Source organism: Lissotriton helveticus, chromosome 3_1 (assembly GCF_964261635.1).
Source record: "Lissotriton helveticus chromosome 3_1, aLisHel1.1, whole genome shotgun sequence".
NCBI lineage: Eukaryota > Metazoa > Chordata > Amphibia > Caudata > Salamandridae > Lissotriton > Lissotriton helveticus.
The window spans coordinates 131,487,586-131,506,042 of record NC_136061.1 but is presented as its reverse complement, the minus strand read 5'-3'; the positions used below and the strand labels follow the sequence as shown (position 1 = coordinate 131,506,042).

The window sequence follows — 18,457 nt, the reverse complement described above, 5'->3', positions numbered from 1 at the left end:
CTCTTTTGAGGAGGACAAGGAGGTGGTGATAGTAGAAAAGTATTCCTGCTTGGTTCTGATGACCTCCGCCTTATACCTCCTCAGTAATGTTTTATGAGCTTCTTTGTCCCTGAGATCCCAGGAGGCCTGCCAGAGGCGTTCCTGTCTCCTGACTCCCTGCCTAAGAAGCCTTAGTGACTCAGAGAACCACGGGGCCGATGGCCTCTTCCTAGCGCAATAACGCAGAGAGGCCGGGGCCAGCTCATCCATGGCTATTTTGACGGCGGTTTCTAGTTGATGTACCGCCAAGCCTACATCTTCCTCCCGGACGATAGCCTCACTAGGGATCATCGGGGCAAGTAACTCATTTGAGATATTCTGAAAATTTCTCTGAGATTCCTTCTTACTCCCTTCTCTTATTTTGCTATTCGTGGAGGTAAAGGCCAGCTCCATTGGGACAGCAAGGTGATCGGACCAGGAGATCGGAAGCGGATCTTTAACAGTCAGCCTCCCGTCATTCGAGAAAATCCCGTCAAGCGTATGCCCCGCCTGGTGGGTGGCCCCCTTTACTCGCTGATGTAGCCCACAAGCAGTTAAAGTATCCAGGAGGGAGAGGGTTTCCTTGGACTCCAGGTCCTCCAAATGATAATTCCAATCCCCCAGAATCGTTAGGTGCTCGCGACCAAAATAGGGTTCTAAAATGCCAAGCAGATTTTTTTCAAAATCTTTTCTAGACCCCGGCGGTCGATCGAGAAGGATACCCGTAAATGGAACCACATAAGGCCCATTTATGGAAAAATGAAGGCCCTGAAAGGTTTCCAGAGACTGACAGACATTGTGCATTCTTTTATTTTTTCTCCACGCCCTTGGAAAGCACTGAGTGGTTGTTAGAATAGTTACACCTTGTTTATCATTTGTGCTACTCAGAGATGGAAAGCCACACTGTTTATTTTCCCATACAATTTGCAATTACCAATGGTACCTTGAAAATGTAGTGTGGTTAGCTATTCTTTTTGTATGTGCAACTGGAAGGAATTTCCAATGGATTAGGGGAGGGGAGTGAAGTCTGTAGGCAGACTTGTTTGAAGTATAGTATAAATATGAAAGGAGAATTCTTTTAGTTGTTCATTACCTTCATGAAACAGGTTTTTCCTTGTTGGTTTTGCACCCGCTTAAGCAAGAATAAACTGATCTGTTTTACTTCCGACTACCTGTTCTCCTTTGAATTTAATGTGGAATTTTCCAGAGTACAGAGGTGCGTTCTTCACAACACATGTACGGGTATCCCGTGAAGAGTAGCTTTCCTAGAGGATTTCAGACGAGTCTCTTGACTAAAGAAAAATTGGTGAAAGTAGTGAGCTTTTCCTGGATCCCCTGGGCTTGCAGAGCTCCCAGAATCAGTGTTCAATCTTTGACTGACTCTGGCGGAACAGAGAGTGCTCAAGCACTTGGGGTTTGGGATACACCGATAAGGACATTACGATAGGGAAACCTGAGAGAAGCACTCCGTGCACTCAGAGGTACTGTAACATCCTGGAGGATGCTGAAACTTCCTATCATGGCCCGCATTCAATGGACTGAAATGGTCATCCTGCCCCGGGTCCTTTATTATTTCTGGGTACTGAAGTTTATCTTGGGGTAGCGCACCTAGGTGTCTCTGCGTACCGTCGAGACACCGACCTCCAGAGGCGACTTTGGGGTCCAAGACTTCGAACTCTATTACTTTGCAGCCCAGCTACAGTAGGTCGCTCATTGGCTGGCGGGGCTCTATCTGGCTGAGCCGGAGGACTTTGTCACTCTCTGCACACAGGGTGGTTTCTGGCTATGTTACTTGGGGCCAAGCTGCCTCAGACCGGTCAACTGTGACTTCTTCGCAAAGCGCTCAGCTGTGGACCATTTCCACTCGATGCCCCACAAAACCGTTCCGGACGGTCAGAGGAGGTTATTTTACAACTCGACGGCTGAAAGCTTGGATGGAGGCCAGAGTGGAGACTGTTATTCGGAGGGCTACTTTTGGACAATGGAGGAGTTTGAGACAGACAATGGCTTACCAGGGGTCCAATTTTTTTTTTAACTTGCAGGGCGCTGACACTAGTAGTGCAGCAGATGTACAGGCCATTTGAACCGGAATCCCCCTGTTCACAAACTAAAACAGACTCCGTTGACATTTGGTCGAGGGACTCTCCTGATCTGAGAACCAATGACATACCAACATTGCAGACTGTTTGGTAGGGCTTTCGCAGGGAAGGAGCAGGACCAAACCTTAGAACGCTCTTATAGGTTTACTCCAAACACAAAATTTAAATACATGCAGTGCACAAAGTTAAACTGTATGACTCTTAGATCGCATTGACTGAATGTTATGCTCCACACCACCGTACTGGGATACCCCAAGGTGCACTCTGGTTGATTAAGACTTCCTCCATATGGTGTGGAGCTGCCCAGTCATAAGGTGCTTTTGGATGTAGGTGGTACTCTAGGCCTTTGCCAGGTCTGTACAGAGGATATATGTATTCTTGGTCAGTATAGAAGATGACCGGAGAAAAAAGCAGGTAACCGATTCCTGGACCTGGCACTGGGGATAGCCCGTAGAATGTTGCACACCACTGGCATCCCCACTCTGTCACCAAAGGAGGTAGAGCCCTGGCAGAAGGTTCAGCATTCAGTGGCAGCTGATGACAATAAGACCTGGGGGCCAGCGCGGAGAAAAGAAAGCATATAAAAAAAAGTTTTTTAAAAACAGACTTCCCTTTCGCAGCCGGCCACCACGATCATCCGCTCCTGCGCCGCGCTGCTCCTCTGCTGGTCCTCCAATACCTAGGAGCACAGGCTACCAGACTCCCAACGCAATCTAATGCTACTCTCATTCTATTAATCCCAGCATGAGAGCAGTGCTGGGATTGAGTGGAGCAGGCCGGTCTCACGCTCCAGCAGGAAGTGGAAGCCTGTGCCCTAAGCACTAGGGATATCTCCAAGGTAACAGTCTGGAGATAAGTGTGCATGTCAATTTGGCCGGCCGCCCACATGTGCACTTGCATACCATGACTCCCCTGCTGTTGACGCGACATGGCCCCACCCCCTCCTAAACTCACAGATTAGAAGTCAAAAATAAAACTACAGTAAAATAGTTGTCTTTTTATTTTTCATCTGCCTACTGCGTTTCAGCAGAGGGGCGACGCTCCTCCGCCAAAGGAAAGGAGTAGCTCCTGGCAGCATTACGGGCTGGAGTATACAGGGATACGCAGGCGACTATTAGCAGATCTGTGGGTTGAGAGGATAGTCAGTTTCCTGGACCGTGACTTTTAGACTAAGACAAGCTAGGGCGATAGAAGTGATGAAGACATGCACGTATAGACTTGCATGCATGTCTTAGCAGCACCTTTTGAACATTTTCATTTAAAGAAGAGTATTTTCTAGTTGTTTTGTAGGACATGTACCAAATACGTAAATTGCACATATGTGCCAAATATATATATTTGCACTAATGTGGAATATAGTGTTAAAGAAATTATGGTTTTAGCCGAATGTCACACTGTGACTAGGAGGAATACGTTTTCAATACCATTGAAAAGGTGCCATCAAGTTGATGATGACTTCATAAAATCCCTTCCCCCACCGTTTCTCACAGTTTGAGTTTTCAGACTTCCCAATTGCACGCTAATTGCTACTGTAATTGGATCCATTCAACGCGCTGATGGTCGCCCTTTCCCACTTCTCAAAGTCTTTCTCAGGGTATAAGATTTTCACATTACCTCTACGTCCCTCGTCCTCGACCCAGTCATTACTCATGAGGTATTCCACACGACAGGAAACAAAACAGGAAACGCTTTTAGACTCCACCCACCCTCCTGTCAGGTGCTATAACACACCTCACCACCAGAAGCACATCCTGTTTTGTTTCCTGTCGGTGGTTTGCTTGATGGGAAACGCTGGGGTGAGTGCCGGGCGCTTACCTGCTTCGTTTGTCCTGTGGATCCACCTCTGCTGGGCTCTGGGGGGCTCCCATGGACCGTCGTGGGATTTCTTGGAGTGGGGCTGCTAGGCTTCCCTTTCTCCTCCTGGACTCAGGTGACCCGTACTGCTGGGCTTTGTGGGTCTTCCTGTTTCGTTTTTCCTGCCCCAGTCGCGGTGATGGTTGTGCTGTGGATCTTCCTCCTGCTGCTTGCTGCTTTCCTGCTGGATCTTCGACCATGGACCAGGTAGGGGTTTGGGGCTGTGAGCGCTGGGCTGTTTTGGGGCGCGCTCCTCCCCTTTGGATTCCCCGATGTCACCATTGCCTCCTTGCCTTGTGGGGGCCCTGGTGACGGCTCCTGCGTGTGCCTCTGGGACGCGTTGTTCTCCCGACTGCTCTGGGACTGCCGGCTGTCTCGGCGGCGTCTTCCTGGATTTTGCGCGCATGCGCATTGCCCCCTGTTACACCCATCGGCCGTGTTCGGTGCCGGGTGCTGGTGTGGGCGGACGCCCGGGTGGGCTCCGGGCGCTCCGGTGCTTGGAGCGGAGTCATGCCTGATCCGTGTTTGTACACGGTTGCGCGTTCTGTGCCCAGTAGGCCTTCTGGGAGGAGCACTTGGATTGTTAGCTGCGGGAGGTCGGGACGCTGTTCTGGTTCCGCATCTGACTTCCTTGCCGCATCGGAGAGTTTCCGGCTGGGATGCCCGTCCTGATTTGTGCCTATTGGTGCTGAAAACTCCTTTCCTGCTCGGCGGTGCAGTGTTTCCAGGGTTGTTTGCCCCGCTGGCTGCCGCTGCGGGCTCCCGGTAGCCCCGAGTCCGGACGGGACTCTGACCACTATCCGTGCCGGTGGATACTGGCTACTTCGCCTGTTCGGTGGGACAGGTTTTCTTTGCCTCCCCATGTAGCGGCAGCTACGGGGATCTTTCTGGCTGAAAAAGTTTTGCCCGATGTCCGTGGGGTTTTTGTTGCTGCCTGGTTCTATGCTCTAATCACCCTAGGACGTTCTTGGAGCTACATGTGATCTGTGGGGAGAACGTGCAGGTCCGGTATGCCGTCTCTTCTGGGATGGCCTTGTTCGCTGTACTTGCACTGTGCCGTGCCGTGTTTTTGTGTTTTGTGCTAAGGTGGCAGGCTGGCCTTCTGGAAAACGCCAAGCTACAGACCGGAGACTCCTGGGGATGCCGGGGATTGAACCCGGGGCCTCATACATGCGAAGCATGCGCTCTACCACTGAGCTACATCCCCTCCACTAGCCTCTACTGTTTATGGAGCAGCTGTTTGTTTCATTCCCCATTGCAGTGGTCTTTGCTGCGCTTCCTCTACATTGGACTTCTACGTTGCCCGGTGTTCACGTGCGCTGTGGCCTGGACGCTGGTCTTCTGCATCTTGGCGTCCTGGCTTGGCGTCTGGTGGGGGTCTGCTGACGGTACGTGCTCGGCAGTGTTGTTCTTTCATCGCTTTCCGTTGGAGGAGTCTGTTCCACTACACTGCGTTCCCTCTCCTACCCTCTCCTGTTCTACTGGGGTAGTTGCACGGATGCCTGGAGCTCGGCTTGGAGCATTGGTCGTGTGCTGCCTCCGTCGTGTGGGGTGGTGTTTCTTTTCCGGTGGGGCCTCCTCCCCTCTCCTGGGATGCCTGGAGGTGTGCTGATGCCCGGTTTGGGCGCCTTCTTCTGGACTCCTGTTGCTTGCTGTTGGGATTTCTGTTTTCTTCGGTTCTTCTTGTCCTTGTTTTCTCCTTTTTGGGATGTGGCCGACTCTTTGCCTTTCTCCGTTCCTGTGGACTCTGCGGTGGCCTGTCTTATGGGTCGTCCTTCCATAGCTGCTGGTCACGTTCTGATGGACGGTGTGGGCGAGTGGGCTGATTCTGCCCTGAAGATGTCTTCTGCTGCTTCTCATCTGGATGTTCGTTCGGGCGTTTCTGGACTGGCATCTGTGGCCCGCCTGGAGGATCACATCTCTCGGTCGACGCCTTTGCTTCTGTGGGGGCTTCTGCTGTGTCCTGTAGTTCCTCTGTTGCTACCCGCCGTATCCTGTTTCTGCGGGTTTGGATGTCGGACGCGGCCCTGCGTTCCATGGCTTTGGGGCTGCCTTCCGCTGGTGCCTGTCTGTTTGGTGACTCTCTGGAGGTGTAGCTACACAGGGTCTTCGAGGTGCTCAAGCATTCTTTGTCCTTTCGTGTTCTTCCGCCCAGAGGGGGTTCCTCCTTCTCTGGTGCCTGGACTTTCCGCCTGCCTTCTGGGTTTCGCCGGTCCTCCTTTTGGGCTCAGCGTGGATCTGGCAGGTTTTTCCCCGGAAGTTTCTGGAGGTGTCTCGGTGGGGTGCCGGGTCTGGTCCGCAGCGTCCGGACTATGCCACCCTGGGGCCCGTTCTCGCTGGTGGTCCTCCTCTGGCTGTTGGGTGTCTTCGCGGGCTCCTTCGTGCTTGGCGCCTGACGTCCTCGGGCTGATGGGTGCTGGCTGTTTTGTCACTGGGCTTCCGGTTCGGATTCTTGTCTCCCCCCCCCTTCCGGGGTGGTAGTGTCCCCTTCTCCTCGGTTTGCTTCCCGCCGTCTGGCCTTGTTGGACGGTGTTCGTTCTTTGGTCCGCGTGCTTGTGGTTGTCCCTGTTCCGTAGGAGGTGTGGGGGTTGGGCGTCTACTCCATCTTCTTTGTGGTGCCGAAGTTCAGGGGGGGTCTTCGCCCTTCGGGGTCTGCACTTGTTCGTGCTGGAGTTCCTGTTCGTGATGGTGTCTCTCCGGAAGATTTTCAGCTGATCCAGTCCGGTTGGATGTTCTCCTCTCTGGACCTCCATGTTGCGTGCCTGCACGTCCCGGTGGCTGTGCGGTGTCTACGTTTCCTGCGCTTCTGCCTGCTGGGTCGGCGCTGGCTGTTCTGCGTCCCCCCCTTTGGTCTTCGGTCCGCCCCCCGGGTGTTCTCCGTGGTGATGGCTCCCTTGGTGGCCCTTCTCCATCTCCTGGGGGTGTCTGTGTTCCCGTGTTTGGACGTCTGGTTGGTTCGGGATCCGTCCCTGGCGGTCGTGTCTCGCCGCCTTCACTTGTCCATGTCTTCTCTCTGGGGCCACGAGTGTTTGTTCTACTTGCCCATTTGTCTCCTGGTGCCTGCGTCCCGGAGGACCTTCGTCGGGCCAGTGTTCTATTCTGTGTTGGGCTGGTTGTTCCTGTCAGACGCCCGGATTCGTCTCCTGCAGTCTTTGCTGTGGTTGTTGCTGTTGCTTGTCTCGGCTCCCCTTCTTCGGTGGCTGGAGGTTCGGGCCTCTTGGCTGCTTCTGTTTTCGCCGTGCCCTGGGCCTGGGTTCGTCTGCGGCCTCTGCTGTGGCTCGTGCAGAGGTGGATCCCCTTTCCTGTCCTGGACTTTGCGGTTCCTGTTCCTGTGTCTCTGGATGTTGTGTCTACTCTCCGGTGGTGGCTTGACCGCTCCCGCCTTTCCGTGGGGATGTTGTTTCATCTCCCTCCTCCTCTGGTTGTGGCCACGGATACCTGCACCTCGGGCTTGGGCTACACTCTGGCCCGTGGGGTGGTGCTGGCGCACTGGCTCCCGTCGGAGTCTCGCGGGTCATCCTCCTGGATGGTGTTGTTTGCAATACTAAGGGGGCTTCGTTATTTCCTCCTTCGTCTGGAGGGTTGCCATGTCTTGGTGCGATCGGTCTGCACGGTGACTGTGGCTTCTCTGTGTCTCCTGGGGGGGGGCCCGCGGTTCGTCCCTGGTCTGGTGGCTTGTTCCATCTCGGCTTAGGCGGTGCTTCATCTTCTGGCCCTGTCTGCTCCACACATTGGGGGTGTGGTCAATGTGGTGGCGGACTCCCTGGGTCGGTGGTTTCCCTCGTCTCTGTGCCTGGGTTTGGAGTTCCTCTGCTGCGGGCCTGGCGATGGGGCCTCCTCCCCTCTCCTCTGTGGTCTCCGTCCCTCTTTCTGGACGTGGTCTGCCCGACCTCTTGCTTTTGGTGCTGGAGGCTTCTCGTTGGTGGTCTGCCTTGTCTTCCTATGCGGGGCACTGGTCTTCTTTCTCGAGGTGGTGTTCCTCCTCTGGTTCCCTTGCTGGGCCTTCGGCTGCTGTCCGTGCCTTCCGGGTCCCGGTTTCCTTTCTCCCTTCTGCTGGCTTGTTGGGTTTCTGGATTGATTTCGGGGTTGCTCTCTTCTCCTTCTGGTCGCTCTTTGGTGCCCCCATGGGGTTTCTCCTTGGTCTTGGGGAGTTTGCGGTCTTCCCCTTTTTGTCCCTTTGGGATCTGTGGGCCCGTATTTCTGGCCTGGTGGCTTTTCTGTTCTTTCTTTTGGCCTCGCGCGTGCCTTGTCCTTTTCTGGGGCTCGTTCTGGGGTGTTTCGCTCTTCTGTGTCTCTCCCCGTGTCCTTTGGCTTGGCTGGTTTGGCTCCGGCTACTTCCGGGCTCTCTTTTGGGTCGCTGGTTTCTGGCGGTCTTTGCTCTTGCCTTTCTTGTTGCTGGTTTGCCCTGTCCGGCGGGTGTCCTGGCGCGTCCGCTCGGGGCGTGTCTGCCTCCTGGACTGCTTCCCTGGGTGTGTCTCTTGGTGGTTTTGCCGGGCTGGGTTCTGAGCCTCCACATCCACTTTCGTGCGGCACTGCTGGTTGGGTTGTGCCTTTTCTGCCCGGACCGGTTTTTGGTCCTGGAGTGTTGCTGGCTGTGGGTTTTTTTTTTTTTCCTCCGCTCTGATTCTGTTCGCTTTTGCAACTTTATCTTGCTGCACTCCTTTGTGTCTGGTCTGTGTTTTGTTGTGTGGTTGCCAAAGGCCTGTTTTGGGCGTTTTTCCTTGGTATGCCTCATGAGTAATGACTAGGTCGAGGACGAGGGACGTAGAGGTAATGCTACGATTACATATGGTAATCCCCATTACTCTTAATCCTACTCGTCCTCGACCCAGTCATACGTCCCGCCCGCCCTCCCTTTCCAGGCCTTTGGTGCTTGGTACATCAGGATGTGCTTCTGGTGGTGAGGTGTGTTATAGCACCTGACAGGAGGGTGGGTGGAGTCTAAAAGCGTTTCCTGTTTTGTTTCCTGTCGTGTGGAATACCTCATGAGTAATGACTGGGTCGAGGACGAGTAGGACTAAGAGTAATGGGGATTACCATATGTAATCGTAGCATTTTGTGTCAAAGGCTAGCCATCTACTCTGGCTTCAATTATTCAAAGATAATTCTGTTTGTTTTTCTGACTGTCTCCTCTAACATGACAATTCAAAGGCACCACGGTCTCTTGTAAAGTTCTGACCTTTATCCTAGTAGATTCATCTGTGCGTTTAAAAATCTTTTCGAAGTCTTTCATCGCAGGTCTGACCAGCGCCAATTAATCTGCACCGAGTCTCGTATGCTAGGATATTCCATATATGCAAACACATTCAGAGCAAAACACACACCTCACCAGTGAGGAAAAGTAACACACAGCTCCAACAGGTGTCACAAAACTATGTATGCATGTGTATCGTATACTTATGCAGCCTTCTTGCTTTACAGTCGGGTTGAGGCAGGATATCATCTGCATAAACTGTGAATGGCATGTGTGACGTCACAAGTATCACATTATGGTAATACAAATTACGGTCCGCGCTTTAGCGGAGGTCAAGTGTCTGCTTTTCCACTGATCCGAGCGCATTACCAGGGGCGGTGCGCGAGCCTGCGTGAGGATGCGTTAAGCCTCGGTGCCGGGCTGGCATATTAGCGAAGGCCAGAGACGGACGCCTCTCCCAGCCCCGCTGCTGCTGCTGTCGGAAGCAGCCGGTGACCTTTGCCGCGCGGCGCTGACAGAAGAGGCCACGGCCAGGGCGCGCGCGGGGACTTCCAGAGTCAAGTGAGCACGAGCCCTCGCCTGCACAGGAAGCAATACTGCTGGGCAGCGGCGCTGGCAGGGGCCCAGCCCCAGGAGAGCTTTGGAAAGCACACAGCTGCAGAAGGCTATTTACGGAGCGCCACGATATAGAAGCCTCAAGGACTGGAGGAAACAACCTCCTGGCCGACTCATATCAGCTCACCATCTGCACCAATAATAAGTTCCCATACCAACTTTCTGGTGCTCCCCTTGACCGTCTACATCTTCAACCACCACCTCGGTAAAGTTACCTGAACGCTCAACACTAACAGCGCATTAATCTGACAAGCAGGAGACCACATCTCACATTCAGCTTCCCATCCTTCCAAAGGGGGTAAATTAAATACCATAAAGAGATCTAGAATATCACCCACCTGCAAGCCACAGTGTGTGCGGGTACCATGAAGAGTACGAACATCCAAAGTAGGTCTATGATGGGGGGGGGGGGGGGGGGAGCGGTGCCACATTTTCAGCTTACACCACGTGACAATTATCAGGTAAAATAATCACTGACTAGGTAACAGTGCAATTTGGGTAGATCACCGCCCACCGATCCTGGAACATGATTTGGTGATAAACATGTAACTTTGGTGGGTGAGGGTCAGCACATTCTGAAAAGATATCACTGTTGGCCCGACTAGCCTACTGGCAGAATCTTGCTTTGTAGGACCATTTTATGCACGAAATGTCACAATAAATTTAAGGTATACATCAGAATACGTAGTCTGTAGAGGATCAATCTGCTTCCTCTCACACCAGGAGATAAATATGTACCTCTTTGGCTGGGTATGTGGCCTGTGTAAATTAATTTTGTGGAACGCAAACAGAGATGGTTGATTTTTTGATTAACGGTGGGTGACTTATGCAAGGATATTAGCATAGCACTCCAAGAAGAACTGTGGTGGACGCATTAGTAAAAGAACTGTATTGCAGAATGAGAGCAGTAAGATATTAATGGGGGGAAGGGATGTCTCTAACTGTATATTTATGCTTTTGGTTGTGGAATTGAAACTCAATAAAAATGTGTTTAAAATTGTTTTCCATCCGACGTCACGGGGGGCGTGTGAGGACAGCCAGGAGTCGTTCGAATACCGCCCACTATTCAAATCGTCCGACAACGCGAAAATGTGCGCAGCGTGCAAGGGGTTAACTCATGTATACTGAAATATTTGCGTATACTGGACGACCACTACTTTGTAGGATACTTGCTGCATTAATGGTATCTCATGCTGGCTAATTCCTGAGCAGCAGAGTTGTGGCATAATACCTCCATGTTACCTTTGTGAAACCAAATACAGTTTGTTTACAAAAAAAAATGCCTTAACTCATGCAAAAGAAACTAACATTCTATGAACATAACTGGTCAATAACGCTAGCAGTAAAAATGCAAAGACTAAATGGATAGTGGACGGAGAGGATTGATTGTCACAGGGACACAGTGGCAACTGTCGCGACCAGTCGTGCGTTTTAGGCAGGGTCACTAGTCTATGGACAGTTTTAAGCATAAACCTGGTCAATAACACGCAGGGCATGAGCCCTAAAAATACACAACGGTCTCCTAAAGTGGTGTCATTACTTAACAAGTGCTCATTTGTTTCAACTAAGACTGGCGCTCCTTGCAGCGGATTAAAAGGCAAAACAAACTTTAATTTGTAAAAACAAAGCTTGATTTAATAAAGACTACTGGGCACCGAGAATCGAGTTGAGACAGTTAATTACCTACTCACAGTCCTACCCCCTTTACCAGAATTACGCAAAAGCTGCAGATGCAGATGTTACAGACCCAGTACCTTTAAAGCGCCTACACCGAGATGCAGAGAGCTCCATTTCTTGCCCCATTGTTTCACCAGTTCTCCATTTCCTCCAGTGGACTCCGGGCAGCACTGCGATGTGATGTGATGGAAGGTCGTATCAACTTTGGTCTTTCCTCTCCCTTTTACCTCTATCTCTCCTAAACTATCCGCTGTCCCATCTGCGATTAACCTGCAGGTGCAGGAGAACATAGAGGGGCCAGCAGCAGCCCTCTGACTTCAAACATCTCCAGCCCTCCAGGGAAAGGACCGATGGAAGAACTGGGCAGTCCGGCACTGCCGACAGCAAGTCATTAACATTTTAAACAAGCCTTTCAAAGTGACAGGCATTTCTGTACTCACACTCCAGGGTGGCATTGGTTTACAGTTGGGCTTACAGCTGGGCTGACGAGGTCTACTACTGAGAAGATCATTAACACTTTAAATGAACATTTGAAGACTAGACTGACATTCTCCTGCTTGAATTCCCGGATGGCATTGGTGTATGAGGGGGACGGACTGGCTTACAGCTATGTGGTAGCCACACAAAGCAGTACTTTCACTCTTCCCAGATCACAGCCTGTGGATCTCACATTTGGAACTCAATCGAGTCCACTCAGTCTGGTGTTTGTGGCCAACCTGGCAGGGAGTCTAGCTTGGCAAAATACAATCGTATTGTATGGTCACGTCTATACAGTGACACAACTTTACTCCCCCACTGTATGGGTAGTATGCACCATAATTTGTAAAGCACTACTTCAAAGGCATCTAGTACAGAAGTGAAAACTACTACACCAAGGGCTGATGGAAAGTTCATCAATATTTAAGATCTTGGAAAGGATTTAAAACGTATGGCAATAGAAATGTTTGTAAAGACTTGCGCAGTCTTAGGAGAGAGGGTTTAGCATGAATCAAGGAGGAAGGTTACTCTCAGCATGTGCCGGGGCGGTTTTACTGAAACAGAGATTCCAAGAGTGCATTCATTGACTCCGAAAACCTACAAGTTGGTGTATAAATTGCAGATAGTGCAGCGTATAAACAGAGAGCTGTTGATGTCTGTTCATGTTTCAAAGTATATGGGGCAGACTGCACAATTTCAGCAAATGTAGGTGCATGGACCAGTTCCAAGTCGACATACTGAAGTAGGACATGTTCATAATACAGCCCAGGATACCAAAGTTCAATTTTCATTCCCTCTGTTTTGGTGTCAAAATTAAATGTGGACCAATGGTGGTGACCGTTTCCCCCCCCAATTGGTGATCATCAGTTGACTGGTATGGGCCTCAGGTGATTAATTCTGAGATTAATTCAAGCATTTCACTCATCACCTGTAGTTGTTGGTGATCACTGAAAAAAGCATGATAGCCAGTTCTGACCTTTTTAAATTTTAGCACATTTACCAGATTTGAAATGGGCAAGCGCAGAAATCTGGCAAGCCTGTATCTGGTAAACAACGTAGATGTATACACAACAGGGGTAACAGTTATAAACAGGGCGCACAGCAAGTTTAAGGTAGGTAATATGTTCAGTCCAATGTGGTGCTCCAAGGAGATAACAGAGCCGGTTACCACGACTCCAACAGTTAAACCACCATGGTAGTTCAACTCAAACAGTTCAATGAATCATCCGAGCACTCCAATAATAATCACAGTCCTCCAGTTAGGGTGTTCTTATTCGTAGTGTTCAAATTTAATACTGCTTAATTTCATGCAATGTTCACAATGCAGCCAACACGTGTTTCGTCCCGTCAGTACAATGACATTAGACTTCTTCAGGGCTGCAACCCAAATAACATTCATGAGCCATCTCCTTCATTGCATTGCCCCACCTTAGTGCGACAAATTTCACAATTAAATCAGATTAGAGGGATACACCCTTTCATCACCATTTGTATTTGTGACAAAGTATATAGAATAGAGGATCCCCAGGCCAAGTACAAACTAAAGTCACCCAAGTTGTGTTGAGAGCGTCCAAGTGTGCCAAATTGGCAGTAACACCAAAAAGAATTTATACTCTTAATATAGAGTTGGTCTAATTCATAAAACGTAATGAGGCATCCACTACCTACCCTTAATATCCGATAAGGGTCCTTATCAAAAAAGAAAATCACAGATATATTCTCTCCAATGTTCTTAGATCTAAAATATGAACATGAACTCATTATCATGTTAAACACCACTATACCAAGTTAATATAACATTACATGACCATAAAACCATCTCATTTATATCTCAGCATTATCGCATTGCTAGCGTCGAAACAGAGCGAGTCCACCATCTCCACAAGTTAACTAAATCAAAAGACTACTCACCAAATTTCTCGTCAATATAATATAGTATAAAATTCTTCTCGTGGTGATCAGGCTTCCCAATATCTAAAAGTAAATTACAAACTATACTAGTATCTGGAGACAAAATCTTGTCTGTATCCTGACAATTGCGTACCATAAAGGTAAATCTTACCTTCGGTTAAAAAACTCGTAGCTCACCTGTCACCGCTATTGTAATTCTTCAAATATCTAACACGTGTACGTGTTCTGCAAAAATAAAGAGTATAAACTAAATAACTATGTATACCTATGGGATCAGTTAACCCGCTACCGTTCCCCCATTCAAGACGCTCACCTCAAAGTCCAACAGCTACTCCGTCAAGTTCCCGGCGTACTGCGTGGGCGCTATCTTAGAGTGGCTATTTATGGTCAAATTACATAAGCGCCATCTTGTAGTAGTTCCTGTATTTTAACCTAAGTCTTACGTCCTACTTCGAATAGAAATTCCTAAATCTTACAATTGCGAAGATGCGCCATCTTGACATATGTCCCATATTATCATCACAAATAACTGGAATTACCGTATCCTAATTAATCATTTTAAATTATTCATTCAATTTATCAGTACCTAATATCTTTATTATGATCTCACTATTTCCCACATTCACTGTAACACTGTACGTTACGAATTAACTATATGGTTATATCAAAGATCCATGGCTTAGTTAAGGTACAAGTTAGAGGGCAAAGTCCGATCCATAGTAAAACACGCCTCATCTTTCGATGACCACGTATTCAAATAAACCAGGTATTGTATTCACCCTCTAGGTCAACGTAATCAAGTAGTCAGTCCCAAAACAGTGCTATTAATTTATCACCACATCCTAACTTTATCGTTGTCTATCTACCTCTTGTTAATAGACACATAGTATTTATTAGTATCAGTGGTGAGTAAGAGAGATTTATCAGACCTTCACCAAAAGCTACTCGCTTATGGAGTATGAATTTACACTCCAACCTTGATGCCAGCATTACATATTCTCTCAAATAGCTCCATAACAATAGTTGTGCCTCCAGATTAGAGAGTGGAAATAGTCCATATCTTAACCAGGATAGGATTGAGAATACAGAGTGGGGAAGGTTCGAAGCTGAGCGAATCTGGGGCCACGAAGGAAAAAGATGGGTACACTTTATAGACGATTGCCTACTGATATGGACTGGTACAGTAGATGAACTTAAAGGATTTTTTGATTATTTGAATGACAACAGGATGAATTTGAAATTCACTACACATTATGATAGAAAGAGCATTACTTTTCTGGATATTGAACTGTTTGTGGAGGATAAGAAACTTGGTAGTAGAATGTTCAGAAAATCTACAAGCTGTAATGCTGTATTGCACGCCAGTAGCTGTCATCCCAATAGCCAGATTAATGCAATACCATATGGCGAGATGACGAGAGCAAGACGTAATTGTACCAATGAGATTGATTTTGATAATAATCTTGAGGATATGTCACACAGGTTTTTGAATCGTGGGTATCATGGGAAGATAATTAAGGAGGCTGTAACAAGAGCTAAGAAATTGAAACGCAGTAAAATATTGAAGAAACAACAACAAAGTGGGGCAAAGGGTGAAATGATGGTACGGGTGATTACAAATTATAATACGGAAAGTACCAGACTTTACTCTATTCTTAATAAACATTGGCATTTACTTCGTATGGACGAAGACCTACAACCATTTTTAGGAAGTAAACCGGGTTTGACTTTTAAGAAAGGTCTTACCCTATCTAACCTTATTAGTCCAAGTAACCCTAAAAAACCAGAAGGTACTGACTGTCTGACTAATAAATTGAAGGGATTCCACAAATGTGGAAGATGTAGGTCTTGTAGATGGGCGAAAACCAAGGTGACTACTTTCAACTATAACGATACTGGTGATAATACTATAGACATGTTCATAAACTGTGACACTACACATGTAGTGTATGTGATAGTATGTACTTGTAGTATGATATATGTAGGTAGTACCATCAGGAGACTAAAAGACAGAATGGTAGAGCACTTTAGAGCCCTAAAAAATGGCGATACACGTTACCCCATAGCCTCACATTGGGTGAAAAACTATGAGGAAAGAGACCGTCATGTGTTTAGTTTCCATGGGATTGACCACATTAAACAAGACCCCAGAGGGGGTAATAGACAATTACAGCTGAGAAGAAGAGAAGTATTGTGGTTAATGAAATTGAAAGCCGTGGAACGGGGCATGAATATAGATCATGAGTTTGAATTTTATTTGGGTCACGACTGAAGGGTTGAATTGAAATTATGTGTTAATTAGAATAATTTAAAATGATTAATTTGGATACAGTAATTCCAGTTATTTGAGATGATAATATGGGACATATGTCAAGATGGCGCATCTTCGTAATTGTAAAATGTAGGAACTTCTATTCGAAGTAGGACGTAAGACTTAAGTTAAAATACAGGAACTACTACAAGATGGCGCTTATGTAATTTGACCATAAATAGCCACTCTAAGATGGCGCCCACGCAGTACGCCGGGAACTTGACGGAGTAGCTGTTGGACTTTGAGGTGAGCGTCTTGAATGGGGGAATGGTAGTGAGTTAACTGATCCCATAGGTATACATAGTTATTTAGTTTATACTCTTTATTTTTGCAGAACACGTACACGTGTTAGATATTTGAAGAATTACAATAGCGGTGACAGGCAAGCGACAAGTTTTTTAACCGAAGGTAAGATTTACCTTTATGGTACGCAATTGTCAGGATACAGACAAGATTTTGTCTCCAGATAGTAGTATAGTTTGTAATTTACTTTTAGATATTGGGAAGCCTATCATCACGAGGAGAATGTTATACTATATTATATTGACGAGAAATTTGGTGAGTAGTCTTTTGATTTAGTTAACTTGTGGAGACGGTGGACTCGCTCTGTTTCGACGCTAGCAATGCGATAATGCTGAGATATAAATGAGATGGTTTTATGGTCATGTAATGTTATATTGACTTGATATAGTGGTGTTTAACATGATAATGAGTTCATGTTTTAGATCTAAGAACATTGGAGAGAATATATCTGTGATTTTCTTTTTTGATAAGGACCCTTATCGGATATTAAGGGTAGGTAGTTGATGCCTCATTACGTTTTATGAATTAGACTAACTCTATATTAAGAGTATAAATTCTTTTTGGTGTTACTGCCAATTTGGCACACTTGGACGCTCTCAACACAACTTGGGTGACTTTAGTTTGTACTTGGCCTGGGGATCCTCTATCCATACTAATATAATAAAGAGAGCTCAAACCTTTGAGGCGGGTAATCTCAGGAACCACAGCACCAACCACAACACCCAATACAGCGTTGGAAAGGGCAGTTGCAGCAGAAGGACATAGACTATGCAGACGCCCACCATATACATTTAAAAGGTAAAAGAACCGTGCCAGCAAAGTAGTCCCTTGTGGGCGTGTGCTGGGGGCATGACAAACGCTGGGGGCGTGTGGTACATCCCGCCCTTCATGCCATGTCTCATATCATGTGCTAATCCCACCCTGCTACCTTTAAATACCCCTGCACCCCATAATCATAACCCACCCTTACTCCTTAAAATACCCCAACACCCTTAAACACTAACCCATCTTAACCCTATAAATATACCCTGTACCCCAAAACCCAAACCTATCCCTAAACCCTAAAAATACCCCTGAACCCCAACCTAGCCCTGAACCCTAAAAATACCACTGTACCCCCAAACCTACCCTGAACCTTAAAATACCCTGTATCCCCAAACCTAGCCCTGAACCCTAAAAATACCCCTATACCCCAAAACCCAAACCTAGCCCTAAACCCTAAAAATACCCCTGTACCCCAAAACCCAAACCTAGCCCTGAACCCTAAAACTACCCCTGTACCCCAAAACCCAAACCTAGCCCTGAACCCTAAAAATACCCCTGTACCCCAAAACTCAAACCTAGCCCTGAACCCTTAAAATACCCATGTACCCCAAAACCCAAACCTACCCCATAACCCTAAAAATACCCCTATACCCCAAAACCCAAACCTAGCGCTGAACCCTAAAAATACCCCTGTACCCCAAAACCCATACCTATCCCTAAACCCTAAAACTACCCCTGTACCCCATAACCCAAAACTATATCTGAACCCGTAAAATACCCAAACACCCCAAAACATATACCTCAGTACCCCAAAACATATACCCCTATACCCATACTTACCATATCCAAACATTAAAAAAAAACATGCTTTTACCATTCATGCATTTACAACGAATTTCGTTGTAAATGTATGCGTGGTAAAAGCATATAAAATGTAATGCCATGCGTTATAATGGCATTGCGGAGTCATGGTACTTTCGTAATGAAAGTATGAGGAGTGATGGTATGCGGAAAGAAAGTTGCGGAATAATGGGTGTTTACCCTCCCCCGGTAAGTACATTGGTGGCACGGCGGCCCACATCTCCAGCAACATACTCATATTTTTTCACCACCCATTTAAAAAATGCACAGGTCTCTCTCATTGATGGCCAGCACCGACATACACTTTTAGACACACCTCCCGCCACAAGTTCTAGAACCGCGAACTTTAGAACTGGGGAGCTACGTTCAAAT

The 18,457-nt window shown here is 47.7% G+C and overlaps 1 protein-coding gene and 1 non-coding gene across 5 annotated transcripts in view; both read right to left on the bottom strand.

Moving 5' to 3' along the window:
- The window catches only part of SH2B2 (SH2B adaptor protein 2), a 487,294-nt gene that overhangs the window by 408,607 nt on the left and 60,230 nt on the right, over nt 1-18,457 (bottom strand). The window lies entirely within an intron of this gene.
- On the bottom strand, nt 5,107-5,178 carry TRNAA-CGC (transfer RNA alanine (anticodon CGC)). The gene has a single exon. It is a non-coding gene; the product is annotated as a tRNA-Ala (tRNA).